General features: G+C 37.1%; 1 protein-coding gene across 4 annotated transcripts in view; it reads right to left on the reverse strand.

The window, feature by feature from the left end:
• The window catches only part of ARHGAP20 (Rho GTPase activating protein 20), a 95,296-nt gene that overhangs the window by 53,200 nt on the left and 27,313 nt on the right, over positions 1–14,783 (reverse strand). The window lies entirely within an intron of this gene.

Genomic DNA, 14,783 nt, shown 5'->3' on the forward strand with positions numbered 1-14,783 from the left:
TGGCAGTTACATCATGTATTGGCTTTCACTCAAGCAGTCAGAGGCAAGAACCAGAAACAAGAAAAATCCTAGGAGATACAGAAAGAAAAGATGTCTGCTATCTCAGCACTGTTACCATGGCCTTCTAAATTCAAAACATCTAATTCACAACTTTAAGCTACAACAGCAAGGAAAAATATATTTAAAAAGTGTTTGCATTCCCATACTTATGTCTATACACATTCCATCCTAAGACTGTTTCTCACTGGCTTGGCACCAGATTTTTCTGGTCCAACCTAGATATTTGAATTATTCATCCCCAAGCACTAGCAATTGATTCTGCTTAAACTGACCTTGTTAAATTACCCATCATATATTAAGGATAAAATCTGTACATGTCATGCACATTTGCAAATCCATGAACTGGGTGGTTGCAACACACTTATGACTGAATTTATTTAATGAGGTTTTTTTCCAGATGAATTAGGAACCTTAACAGCTGTGAGCTGTGCAAATTATGGCACATATGTTACAGGGCAGAAGGGGGAAATACTTTCATCAAAAATCCATCTACTTTTTCCCATGGTACAACCATGAAAATATTATGTTAGAGCAAGACTTCAACTGAAATCATTAAAAGCTAGCATTTCTACACCGATAGTATTCCACAAATAACCATACATTGATACATCATGATTATTGACTTTTTCATTTTCTCAATTTGGTCTTCCTTGTTGAATTTAAAAATATATAGGGGATTCATAACAAGCCAATCTAAAGACCATTATCTTAACACAGGCTGAATGAACAACCCATATATTAGTTTTAGCACTGCTTCAATTCTCCTATTAAGCCATCAGTATTAAATATTTTTATCCTGTATATGTGCTTTCAGTAGCCCTTATACCAAGATGGCAAAGTCAAGATCCTTTTGGAAAAAAAAAAGATATAATTCTATCAAGCAGATGGCTGCCTTCACTTTTTTTATTTCATTGCCTAATTTTCAGATTCACAGAACAATTTCTCTAAAAACAAACCTTCTGAACATGATTAATTCAAGATTTGTTTGATGAAATGTGACTTATACATGTAACTAACTGGATCTTAGCAACCAAACTGAGTTCTCACTATTAGTAGACTTCAAAGCACTGATTAGTCAATGCCATCTGTCTACTTAATTTGCACTTCAAGTCCTTATATTGTTCTGAACAATTCAGAGGCTTGCCCACCCTCACATAAGGAGAGCAAAATGTATCAAAAGTATTTACCGCGCGGGTGGTAATGGGAGCGACATGGCGTTCCCATGTAACACCCCTCCTGCGTGAGCTGCACTGGCTCCCGGTGGTCTTCCGGGTGTGCTTCAAGGTTTTGGTTACCACCTTTAAAGTGCTCCATGGCTTAGGACCTGGGTACTTGCGGGACCGCCTACTACCACCAATAGCCTCCCACCGGCCGGTACGCTCCCATAGAGAGGGGCTCCTCCGGGTGCCATCAGCCAAACAATGCCAACTGGCGGCCCCCAGGGGGAGAGCCTTCTCTGTGGGGGCACCTACTATCTGGAACGAGCTCCCCCCAGAGATACGGAGGATCCCGGATCTGCGCACCTTCCGCCGCACTTTAAAGACCTTACTATTTCACCAGGTGGGCCTGGCCTAATTTTCTCCCTCTTTTATAAAAGATTTTTAATTTTTAAATATCTTTTAGTATTTTATACATTCAATTTTAAATTGGTTTTAAAAGTTTGGGGTTTTAAATTTGTCGGGGCCAAAATTATTTAATTTGATTTTATTCTACTTTTAAATTTTGTATGTATGTGTTTTATTGTTTGGCTGTACACCGCCCTGAGTCCTTCGGGAGTAGGGCGGTATAGAAATCAAATCAAATAAATAAATAAATAAATAAATTTACCACTTTTATTTGTATAGCACTCAATGCTGCAAGAATATACAATCAAATTTCACCAGAGATATCATATACTTCCCCTAATATTGTACACATGCTGGATAGTATGTTCAGCACTGAAGTTCTTGGAGAAATGCTTGGGCAAGCATCTGTGCAACTATAACATGGATTTTAAAATGTATTTTAACAATACAAGTTTAGGGCTTACTTTTTTGCACAAAGAGGGAATAAACAGAGAGGCATCATAGAACCAATTTGTGCCATCTCTCTGGGTGCATATACTTCAAAAGGGCACCTTTTCTTCTTTCTTTGCCATGTATAGCTTGCTTGAATGGTAGAAAGCAGTGGTGGAATTCAAATTTTTTTTACTACCGGTTCTGTGGGCGTGGCTTGGTGGGTGTGGTGTGATGTGGCTTGGTGGGCGTGGCTTGGCGGGCATGGCAGGGGAAGGATACTGCAAAATCCCCATTCTCTCCCCACTCCTGGGGGAAGGATATTGCAAAATCTCCATTCCCACCCCACTCTGGGACCAGCCAGAGGTGGTATTTGCCGGTTCCCCGAACTACTCAAAATTTCCACTACTGGTTCTCCAGAACCTGTCAGAACCTGCTGAATAGCACCCCTGGTAAAAAGTGTATTTCTGTTGAAACTTTGGTTGGCCTACTGTTTCTTCTCTTTCTGTATGGAATAGTTATCGATGTTGTAAAGTTGCCTTTGTATGACTCTATGAGCAGCATATTTGTACTAAAATACAAATTAGAACATTTAAAAATGAAAACCAAAATGGTGAGTATTCAAATTGAGTAAAGCCACGCACTCTCTTACACAAAACATTTCCCAAAGGGGCCATCCACCCAGACACTTGGAGAGAAAACCAATTTTAAGAGGTCCTTGAAACAAGGTCAAGGTAGAAACCACACAGATCTCTGGTGGGCAGGCACTGTTATAAAGAAGGCCCACTTCTTGGATCCCATCATAGATGGTTCTCACAAGACTCCACCTCTGAATCAAAAGCAGCTGGGAATCAGAAAGGAAGAGTATCTGGCTCTGAAAAATTGGCAGATCAGAAGAAGCCATCCTTAAAATGAGATTTAAAAACAAAGGAGAAGTTCACAGATATGGGATAGGAGATAAAAAAAACATGAGAAAGGCTGAAATACTTCAAAGTACAAGAAAGAACAAAGGAAAGCTGAAGCAGTAAAAGTGAGGAAGTATTAATTTATCAGATTTATAATCAAACATGCCTTTTATTCAGCAGTTCAAGGCAGTGTATACAGTTATCCTTCTTCCCATTTCTCCCACAACAACCGCTCTGTGATACAGGTTGGGCTGGGAGAGCATGTTTAGCCCAAAGTCACCTGAGCTTCTATGCTGAGGAAAGAAGTTGAATTTGATTCTGGATCTCTCCAGTTCAAGAATCATACAATTGTTGAGTTGACTTCCTTTGCCAAGTTTTACTTGCTTTCCTATCACTTGTCGGTCCACCTAATGATTACACCAGAGTTGGTTTCATGGAAGCACGGCATAATACAATGCAATTTTGATTCCTTTTCATCCAAATTATTTTATCTTAATTATCTTAATCACACGGAATATCTACACAAATGCAGCAAAATTCAAAGCCAGCCCAGCATGAGCTTGTTGGCTATGGAATGTAGAAGCTGTGATTCACTGCAGAACTCCATTTGGGAATGTATCCCTATTGTACACTTATGTTTCTTGGGTAAAACTCATTTTGTCCATGAACAGAAAATTATTGCCCATTTTTCTGGCGTTTGACAGCTTTTGCCCATGAAGCAGTTCAACAATGTAAGCATATTCTTCACTCCCTAAATCTTAACTTTCCTTGATTTGAATTGTAATTTGTTAAACTATTGCTAATGGGCACTTTTCGAATCCTTAAAACCTGAATTTTGCCCATCAATCATATTTTGTGTTTTTATTGCACAGTGACAGATAACCAATAAACATACATTGTTATATCCCACTGGGGCAACAATTAAATATATGAACGATTTTTAAAAATGATAGATATGAAGCCAAGGCTTAGAATCAGGGGACTGTCACCTCTGAGACAGACACAAAATTAATCAAAGAAACTGAGGATTTGAGATCTGAAAATTGGTATTGGGCACTACAATGAATGGAATAATGTTAGGCAAGAATCACACAATATGGTCAAAATTGTGAAATTGGAAGAAGCTGGCACAAAGGCACTTGAGATGGAGAAGACAAGAGAGGACAAAGTTTAAGGGCTGCTCTCCTAAGGAATCAGAACAAAGCAAATACAGGTATTCCTCAACTTATGACCACAATTGGAATTAGAATTTCCATTGCTAAGCAAGGCTGTTGTTAAATCGCACCTGATTTTATGCTTTTTTTGCTATGGTCTTTAAGCATATCTGGCTTCCCCATTCACTTTTTTCATCGGATGTCACCTGGGAAGGTTGCAAATAACAACGATGCTGAACAGACGTAAATGTGAGGACTGGCTGTAAGTTACTTTTTTACAGTGTTATTCTAAGTTTGAACAATTGCTAAATAAATGGCTGTAAATCAAGGACTACCTTAGCCACCACGTCAGCAATGAAAAGAAATCTTTGAGGGCTTACTAAAGCTTGATTTAGCTAAATAAACTCTTAAAAACAAGATTTAGCAATTGCCTCTGCCTGTTGAGAAAGTAACAATGTTAGGAATCCTGCAAGAGTTTCTCTGAGCATAGCAGAGGCTTGCAAACAAACAGAGATTTGCCTCAGTCTGAATTTTTTTCCAGAAATCTCCCTTAATATAATAGAGTATAACCTTTTTAAATTCAGTCAAGAAGAATATACTTAAACAGTAACAATTAGTAGTCTTTTCTACCACAAGCTTCTATTTTCAGACTTCTTTTCCAACATACTGTGGGGATTTTAAACTAAAATATTGAGGCAGAGATTATGAAAAATAAAGCAACATGTACAAGAGAGGGAGCACATCTGGCAATTTCTAACACATCTATTCAAAAATGTCAATTGAATTCAACGATGCGCAAGGAGTAAAAAATAATAATCACACTGTAACCAATGACATTTCCCAATCAATATATACACCCTGGCTGTTGTTTTGATATGTTCCTTTGAAAAGTTGCAAAAGGAAGTCTTCGGTGAAGGTGAAAAATTATACTCATATATTATACTCATGTAACAGCCAATAGAAAATAGACAGATAGAGGAAAAAGGTAACCGAAGCTTCGTTCTTTTAAAGATAGCCAATCCTCTTTTGAATTTTTATCATCCGCAGAATCTCTTCAAGTGCTATGACAGCCAGATTCCAAGAATGAAAACATTCTGTTAACAATGGAAAATGTTTTTTTTAATAGTTCAAGCGTTTTTTGAAGTTCAGGAGAAAAAAGCAGATGTTTTGTGAACATATCAAACTTAATGTTACATTATTAACGAGTTTCAAGTTATTTTTAATTTATTTACTTTGGGGGTGGGGAAGGATCTCACCTATCCCAGTGCTTGCAGGGAAAACTGGATCTTAAGTCCTTTTCAGAAGACTAGGAGGATGGGACTTGCCAAACCTCACGGGAAAGGTATTTCATGATACAGGGTCTATCAAAGAAAAGATATACTTTCTAGCTCCCACAGAGGGCAATGTTTAAGTGAGGGCACTAGGAGCATAGCAATAGCATTGCATTTAGGCTTATATACCGTCCCATAGCACTTTACAGCACTCTATGGGCAGTTTACAATGTTGAAGCATTATTTGCATATTACCCTCAACAATTCGGGGTCCACATTTTACCGACCTCGGGAGGCTGGAAGGCTGTGTCAACTTTGAGCCCCCGTCAGAATCGAACTTCAGGCTGTGGGCAGTTTGCCTGCAATACTGCACTTAACCACTGTGCCACCAGGCCTCCTAAGTAGAGCATCTCAACTCTATCTAACATAGTAGGCTTTTAAAGGTAAATAATGAGCACCTTAAATTGCACCTGTAAGGAAACTGGGAGCTCTTTAGTTCACAAAACGGAAGTGTAACATAGATAAAACAACGGGGCCCTATCACTGGGCATTCTGGACCAGCAGTAGCTTCCATGTGGCAGTAATCCAAAAGGGAAGTGACCAAGGCATTCCCCACCCCATTCCCTGCATAATGAATCTCTCTCTTATACACCTACACAAACAGACACACACAGGGAGAAGTTTAAGTTCCCTTAAAGAATTGGTTATTTCCTCTGCAGATCTTGATCACAGATTCTCAGTTGCTTATTAAATAAAAGAGGCAACTTAATCATCCCTCAAATTTTACAAAAAAATATGAATGGTACTTTCTATTAACACCTGTCTGCAGTAATCAGACAAAAGCCAATCAATATTTTAAAGCTAACATTTTGTCATCGTTAGTTTGCTGGTGTTGCAACAGAACAACCTTTCTCAACCTGGTATCTATCTCCAGTATGTCATAACTCCCACTGACTGGAGATTTTGATTCTTGTTATTCTAGTGTCTTATTGACTCTTAGCAACCGCAAAGGTAGATTTTCTCCAAAGCCAAATTGCCCCAATATGGCCCTTCAGGTACTACAAAATTGGTCACATCACCATTGTAATTGAGTCCATCTACCTTGCTATTGGTCACCCTCTTCTTCTCTTCCCTTCCATCTTTCCCAGCATTACAGATTTCTGCAGAAAGCTAGATCTTCAAATAATATGTCGAAAATGTGGGCAGTGGTTGCTTGTGCCTTAGTGAGAACTTTGGGTTAATTTGTTCAATGACCCATTAATTTGGCTGTCCATGGTATTCTCCTGAGAGAAGATTTCTGAGTCTTCTCCTAAATCAAAGTTCAAAAGTGTTAATATTCTATCTTGCTTCTTCAAAGTCTATCTTTTGTTTCCATAGAGCAGTGTTTCCCAAACTTGACCCTTTGAAGATGTATGGACTTCAACTCCCAGAATTCCTCAACCAGGCATACTATTCCTCAACCAGGCATACTGGCTGGGGAATTCTGGGAGTTGAAGTCCATGCATCTTAAAATAGCCAAGTTTGGGAAACACTGCCATAGAGCATCACAGGAAATACCACTGCTTGCATGATTCTGAACACTGTAGATATAGATACTTGGTAGGATTTAAGCTTTCATGGCTATTCTCCAGGTAGTAGTCTGTGGCATATTTCTTGATTGTTGTTTCCCTCAATGTAGACATATAGCAATAGCACTTAGATTTATATACCACTTCACAATGCTTTCCAGCCCTCTCTAAGCAGTTTACCGAGTCAGCCTATCGCCCCCAACAATCTGGGTCCTCATTTTACCCACCTCGGAAGGATGGTAGGCTGAGTCAACCCTGAGCCTGGTGAGATTCGAACTGCCAAATTGCAGGCAGCCGGCAGGCAGCAGAAGTAGCCTGCAGTACTGCATTCTAACCACTGCGCCATGATCCTAAAAGACAGAAACTATCCACTACATCAATATGTTCATTGTCAATTCTAAGGCTGGTTGCTATACCTGTTGTTATTAGTTTGGTCTTCTTTATAGTCTCATTTTTTTTCACTTTGCATCTTCACTTTCATTACTAGGCCTTCAGATCCTTTGCATTTTCAACTATCAGTGTAATGTTATCACCAAACTGCAGGATACTGATGTTTCTTCCTCCAACCTTAAAATCACAATCCCCTTCTTCCAAACCACCTTTCCTCAATATATATTTCACATATAAGTTGAATAAACATTTGGAAAGAAAGAGAAGAAGAAAACAACCAGCAGCAGAGCAGCAAATAATGCACTGTTGAAAGACCTTACGGACTAGACTGGCAAGAGATTGTCCTGGAGAAAATCTATGCGGTCACTATAGTTCAGCACCCAACTTCATGGCACGCACTGTAATTAATCAGTGAAAAAGGCAAAACTATAGTTTGCCAAAGATCAATTAACAGCCATTGCTTGTTTTATTTCTTCTAATTCATCAATAGGTTTGGGTTCAGAAAAAAGTGCAGAGTTTGGGTCACAAGACCACCTGTGATTTCCTCTGGAACCTTTCCAAAAATTGCCATCAGTTTCTAACTTGCAATGTGATGGGAAAGGAGAATCATCCAGTACTTGGGAAATAAATATGCCAACAGCTGGAGAATAAGCTGGAGAAAAATTGGTGCCAAGAGATTATATGTCTAAAATAATACACCATATCTTGTAAAATAGGCATTATACACACTTCAAACTGCAAAATGAATGACCCTGGCTTTCAACAACTTTCATTCACAGCAGAAGCGAAAATGAGCCGCATTCCTATTATTTCATAAATTAAATACTATTTTGTAAGAAGATGGTGTCTTGATAATAACAAGGTTTAAAATAAATACATACACACATAAACACACATACACACACACATAATCCAACTCCATAGAAACTTCAATAGTATGCATTCTATTCAATAGGCAGCAGGATTCAAATACTTCAATTGCCACCAAAGATAAGATATAAAATGGATAACTCTTTGCATCCCATACAAGTTCTCTTAAATCAGTTGAAGAGAAAGATATCAATCAGTTGAAGGACACAGATATTATTATTTTATTATTATTATTTATTGGATTTATATGCCGCCCTCTCTCCAAAGGACTCAGGGCGGCTCACATCAGCGAATCAATCCCAATAAATACACATTAAAACATACTAAAACAGACTAAAACCAATTTAAAACCAATTTAAAACAGTAGATCCCATCAGTTCAGGCTAGGGTGTTTAAACAGCCATGTCTTAAGCTCGTGGTGGAAGGTACGAAGATCCCTTGGGGCCAATCGAAGACCCAAGGGAAGTTGATTCCAGAGGGTGGGCACGCCCACAGAGAAGGCTCTACCCCTGGGGGTCACCAGCAACATTGTCTAGCCGACGGCACCCTGAGTAGTCCCTCTCTGTGAGAACGCACTGGGCAATGGGAGGTCGATGCTGGTTGCAGGTGGTCCGACAGATATCCTGGGCCTAAGCCATGATATCAATTACTATTTTGCCAATGGCTATATACCATTTCATCAGTAAAGGTAATCATCATAGGAAGAAATGTAATAGTCAAGGTGTAAGATTAGGAGCAGAGACAGATAAGCTGATGGAAACACTAAGCAGGGATGTCCCTCAGCCATGGAAGCTTGTTGGATGATTTGAAGGCAGCCACTTTTTCTCAGCCTAATGCACTTCCCAGGCTTCTTCTTGTATGGAAAAATAGGACAAGCAAGAAGTGTGTACACTGCCACTGACTCCTAAATAATAGATGGAATATAAACCTACAGTACAGTAGAGTAAAAGCTCCTCATTTTTGTGAGAAAGATTTTCTCCGGTACCTCTTTACAATAATATTCTTCCTTAATACAAAATTAATTACTCCAACTGGTCAGAAAATCAGTTATAAAAATTTCACGGTGCAAAACCAGCACACAGATGTTTCTGTTGTACAGAAATGCCAAATGGAAACCAGTCTTCAACAAGACAAAGAAAGTGGAAAGGCTGTGAAATGGACAAAGACCGGTGAGATGTCCAAGCACTTTCACAGCAATTCCCACCATGTCATCAGCTTCAAAATCAAGAAGACTAGAGATTATTTGGCAACTTGCAAGTAGTTTAGATGCAAAGACAGAAACAAGTAAATGTCGTATGTTATTAAAAATCCCTGGTGACTAAACCTTGCCAAAAGTTTATAATCCACATTCAGAAAGGAGGAAAACGCAGTAACTGTTTTCAATAGTTTGCAAATTCTGAATATTTTCTTGTTCCATTAAATGGGGACATAGCCTATGGATAATTGGTAGGATTCTTCCTGGAGCTCCAACAACAGGGTGGGCCAAAACTTTCGAACTTTTTGGGGGGACTGTTTTACAGAAGTTGAAAATACCCTCAGTACCTGTTAATCTTCCCTTCCCCAAGTTGGGCTGATTTGCCGTGTTAGGGATATTAGAGTATTAAAAAAAAAATCCAGAAATTGTTAATTTGTTTTTATTTTTTTTACATCAACAGCTATAGCCACCTGTGAATTCCAAACAGGGCATATGGGAGAAATGCAGCTTCAGGCAAAAAAACAAACAAACGTTTACTCGCCTCTACATTCATTGATGCAAAAATCACCATCTTGAATCTTAAATGGCAGAACCAGTTTTACAACATAAAGCATATTTTGTCTAAAACAATGTTCACATTTTGGGAGTGCCATTAATTGGAGCTACACATAACTTGAGTTTGACTCATTGGAGAAGAGCCTAATACTGGGAAAGATTGAAGGCAAAAGAAGAAAGGGACGACAGAGAACAAGGTGGCTGGATGGTAGAGGACAGGAAGGCCTGGAGGAACGTTGTCCATGGGGTCGCGATGGATCGAACACGACTTTGCAACTAACAACAACAACAACAACACATAACTTGAACATTTCCACCAAAAGCAGTGTATCAATAACCACACTTCAACAGCAGCTTAATCAAATGCAAACATATGTGATTATTTGGCAGTGTGGGGAGAGCATGTTAAAGGACAGGGTTGTTTACAGTGGCTTGGAGAACCTTTTTAGGATCTGGCAAGTTTCACTGTTTCAATGAGACTGGATATCAGACAGGCAGGAGTAGGCCTTCTTTGCCAGTTTGGTGTTTAAAAGTTTTCTTTTCAACACTGTACAGGCTTAAGCACCTCCAAGTAATTATGCAGCTGCCTGAACTTTTCAAGCTAATAGATTCCACATGTCAAACTAAGTTCTACAAATGAAATATAAATTTCCTGGGTATCTATTTAAGATAAAGCTGTGGCCTAGTCTTCGGAGGTCAAACAAAACCTCAAATTGAAATACTTAAAACACCAGATAGCTACCAAAAGATTAAATCTCATTGAAACCAGAGCTCATTGAAGAGCATAATCTTGATTTGCATATAAAACTTTAGAATAGAATAGAATAGAATTCTTTATTGGCCAAGTGTGATTGGACACACAAGGAATTTGTCTTGGTGCCTATGCTCTCAATGTACATAAAAGAAAAGATACATTCGTCAAGAATCATAAGGTACAACACTTAATGGTAGTCATAGGGTACAAATAAGCAATCAAATAAATCAAATTATATTTTGAGTGTCCCACTGTACAGAAATTAACCTCTGCAGATTAACCTCTTTTTCTTTATTCTTCTGAATTTGACTGCTGTGACAAAAGTACAGTACATGCACAATGACCCAAATTCACTTAAACCAGCACAGTAGATAGATAAATACAGTCGGCATTATCTTCTGTAAGCATCATATTGTTCACTCGAAAGGCAACTCTTCCACTTTGCTAAGCCTCATGGTCAAAATCTATTTTGATTAGAGACTATGGGATAGCCTTAGCTGTATTTGTCTACTGCTCTAAATCCGTTAATATCTTCCTATTCATCTGTTAAAAGCCTGATGATGAAAGCCAGGCTTTCAACAGAAAGTATAAGGCTATTACTGGCAACTAACTATACAAAAGTTATCATGGTAGGCAGTATGCTTCTGAAAACAAATTTGACTTGATTGGGATTATTAAAATGTCCTTCCTGTGGACATGTGACAGGCCAGTGTGAAACAGAAAGCTGGACTATATCAGCAGTTGATCGGACAGATATTTTATTTCAAAACATTTAAAATGGATAAATCAGTACAGACTCATTTACTTCTGTCACCTTTCATTCAATGCAGATTATTTATATAATTCATTTCTGCTAGAAGTAGGGAACATTTATGGCCTTCCGAATGTCACAAAAGGACAATTCCAAAAGCCTTCAAAGTGACAAAGCCAATGGTGAGGAATAATCATAATCATAAGTTTATTTGTCAAGCATATAAGATAACACGTAAAAGTATAAACATAATTTGAATACATGAAAAAAGTAAGTAAAAAGGAATATTAAGACTGAATTTTAAGGGCTGAATAATACTGAGAATTATATATAGTTCAGCAAATCTGGAACCCCGTAGGATCATCCCTACATCAGAAAATAATTTTATATTAATATAATTACATTTATATAATCATGAGAAAACTAAACCTTGTTCCACACCCATATGAGGAAAAACTGTCGTAGCAAACCCATCTGATGAATGCCATTAGACAGAAAGAAGCACACTGCTCACTTTTAGTACCTCCACAGGTTAAATTAATAGATAAATCACTCTCAAGGCATAAAGAGGAAATTGTACATCCTAGAATGCAGTAGAATATTAAGATAACATTATTTCACACTTTGGAAATGATCTGAAACTACACCAAATTGTTGTAGTGAATCTGGTAAAAGTTAAAGAAGATGTTTGGTCAGTTTTACAGTAGGTGTCTTTGTAAGATGGTTTATTCATTCAAACCAATAATGAAGACCTGAGGTAATCTCTTCACAATACTTCATGGACCTACAAAAGCTACCAGAGATAAGCACATTTATTTATCTTATTTATCTCTGTTGGGTAGTTTGCATATCCAGTGAAATGCAATACTTGGCTTTATCAATGTTAATCATATCAAATTTTATGCATCACTGCTTTGTTGTAGCCAAGAGTAAAGGTCACAACAGATTTTAATCACATACATTCAAATTTTTGCTCCCCATAGTATGTTTAGTTTCTTAGTATTTGGAGGTATGCAAATTATTTCAGTTAATTTTTCAGATCTTCCAGAGTAATTGTTTGTACGCTGAGAGAGAGAGAAAAAGGCCACAAGATTTTACAGCAGTTTCTTTTCATATGAGTACAGTTTGCTCACTAATTTCAACCACTGAGAAAATACTGTAGAAGGATAGGCAGAAATTCTGTTCTCCTCACAATAAAAATTATTACAGGAATTTTTGGCTTTGGACTTATTTTCTTTACTGGAAAATAAGTCTCATATAATTAGAATCACCCAAGTAGAAATTCACCAGTTCATTGTAATGAATAAGGAAGATAATATTTGGAGTGAGAAGTGCATCAGGATACAATATGATGAATCATATTAATTCAATTAAGAGCTATAAAAATATAAACCACATCCTGTTTACAAAATGATAAAGTCAGTTATTAATTGGATATATATTAGGACATAATGCTTTAAATAATACAAATCCCAGCTGTAATTTGTGTTTCTTGAGATTCCTGCTCTCCTTTCAAATTACTCTATGAAGTCTGCAAACATTTGAAAAGACTCTTCTGGAATCGCATTGCCTATTTCTGATGCAGTAGAATTTTTAAATGTCTAACTTTGCCCCTTTCAGATATTCTAGCTTGCTGGGATCATGAAAAGATAATTTGCAAATAGGCTACAGAAGAACTTTTCTTTACTATTTCTATTAAGACGTGTAATAGTAATTAAAATTAAATTATTTTTGCTTAAAATGCATGCAAATCTGCAATGCAGTTCATTAATATATAGAATGTAACAAAAGTCAAGCTTCATGTATAGTTTATTATATAAATTACATTAAATTGACAAATGGTTGCCATTTTCTCCTAAACACTTCTTAGTTATCTGATGCATGTGTCAGAAATCCTCAGTAAGTCCATATTGGTTTTTTATTAATTACCATCTGAGCTATTATTATAAACAAATCAAAAACTCTTAAGGTTTTGAAAAAGAAAAAACATTTGCACCCAAATCATTTAAAGGCATGAGGAAAAGTCTTCTTTGAATCAAGCTTGATTCAGGATGACTTCATAATCATATTCTTAGCGTTTTCGTGAAAACAATACAAAAGCAGTTTGCAACTGCTGCTTCTAGGATGTTTTCAGAGTTCCTTATCTAGCCTACAGTCCTGAAATTTCTCAGAATGCTCCCATCCAATTACAGGTAGTCCTTGACTTATAACAGTTCATTTAAGTGACCATTCAAAGCTACATCATCACTGAAAAACGTGACAAATGACCATTTTTCACATTTACGATTATTGCAGCGTCCCGATGGTCAAATAATCAAAATTCAGACAGTTGGCAAGTGACTCATATTTATGTCCCAAGGTCATGTGATAACGTGACAAGCAAAGTCAATGGGAAAATGAGCAAAACTCACTTAACAAATGTCTTGCTTAACAACATCAATTGTGGTCTTTCTGGACTGGTAGGCACATTGTGAAATGTGTTTTAGGCTCTCTTGCAAAATACTTGAAACAATTCATGCATATGAAACAGGGAACTTCAAGCATTTATATTTTGTGCTTTCTGTCTCAGGCAAAGCAAGGGCCATTCTCTCTAGTTTTTATAAACCAATATTACCCTTCATCCTAATCTCTATCTTAATAAAATTCAATTTTTCCCTTTTCATCTCTAATTTAAACCCCTTAAATTTAAAATCTCATATCAGATAATCCCAATATTTCCTTAAATCCCCGTATAATCATAAACATTTTTCTTTATCAAATAAGAGTCTTGATAGTACAGTGGTTTAGTGCACCCTGTTATTAACACAGCTGCCTGCAATTTCTGCTGGTTCGAATCTCTCCAAGGCTCAAGGTTGACTCAGCCTTCCATCCTTTCTAAGGTAGGTGAAATGAGGACCCAGTTTGTGGGGGCAATAAGCTGACTTTGTATAAAATATACAAAAGAATGAAGGCTATTGCTTAACGCATTGTAAGCCGCCCTGAGTCTCCGGAGAAGGGCGGCATATAAATCAAATTAAAAAAAATAAATAAAAAAATACAGTCCAACATCTTAATAAAGCTCAGTTAAATATATAACATTCCAATCATTCATTTCTTTTGTTATTTTTCTTAAATTTTAACTCCAATTTTCTCTGATTACAATCAAAAATATTCCACCTATTACAATTCCATATATTAAACTTATTCATATTTCTAAATCTTATTTTATTCCAAATAGTACAATCCAACATCTTAATAAAGCTCAATTAAATATATAACATTCCAATCATTCATTACGTTTCTATTATTTTTTCAAATATATGATCTCTTCTTATTA

The sequence above is a fragment of the Pantherophis guttatus genome, chromosome 5 (assembly GCF_059756535.1).
Source record: "Pantherophis guttatus breed Tessera chromosome 5, ASM5975653v1, whole genome shotgun sequence".
NCBI classification, from domain to species: domain Eukaryota; kingdom Metazoa; phylum Chordata; class Lepidosauria; order Squamata; family Colubridae; genus Pantherophis; species Pantherophis guttatus.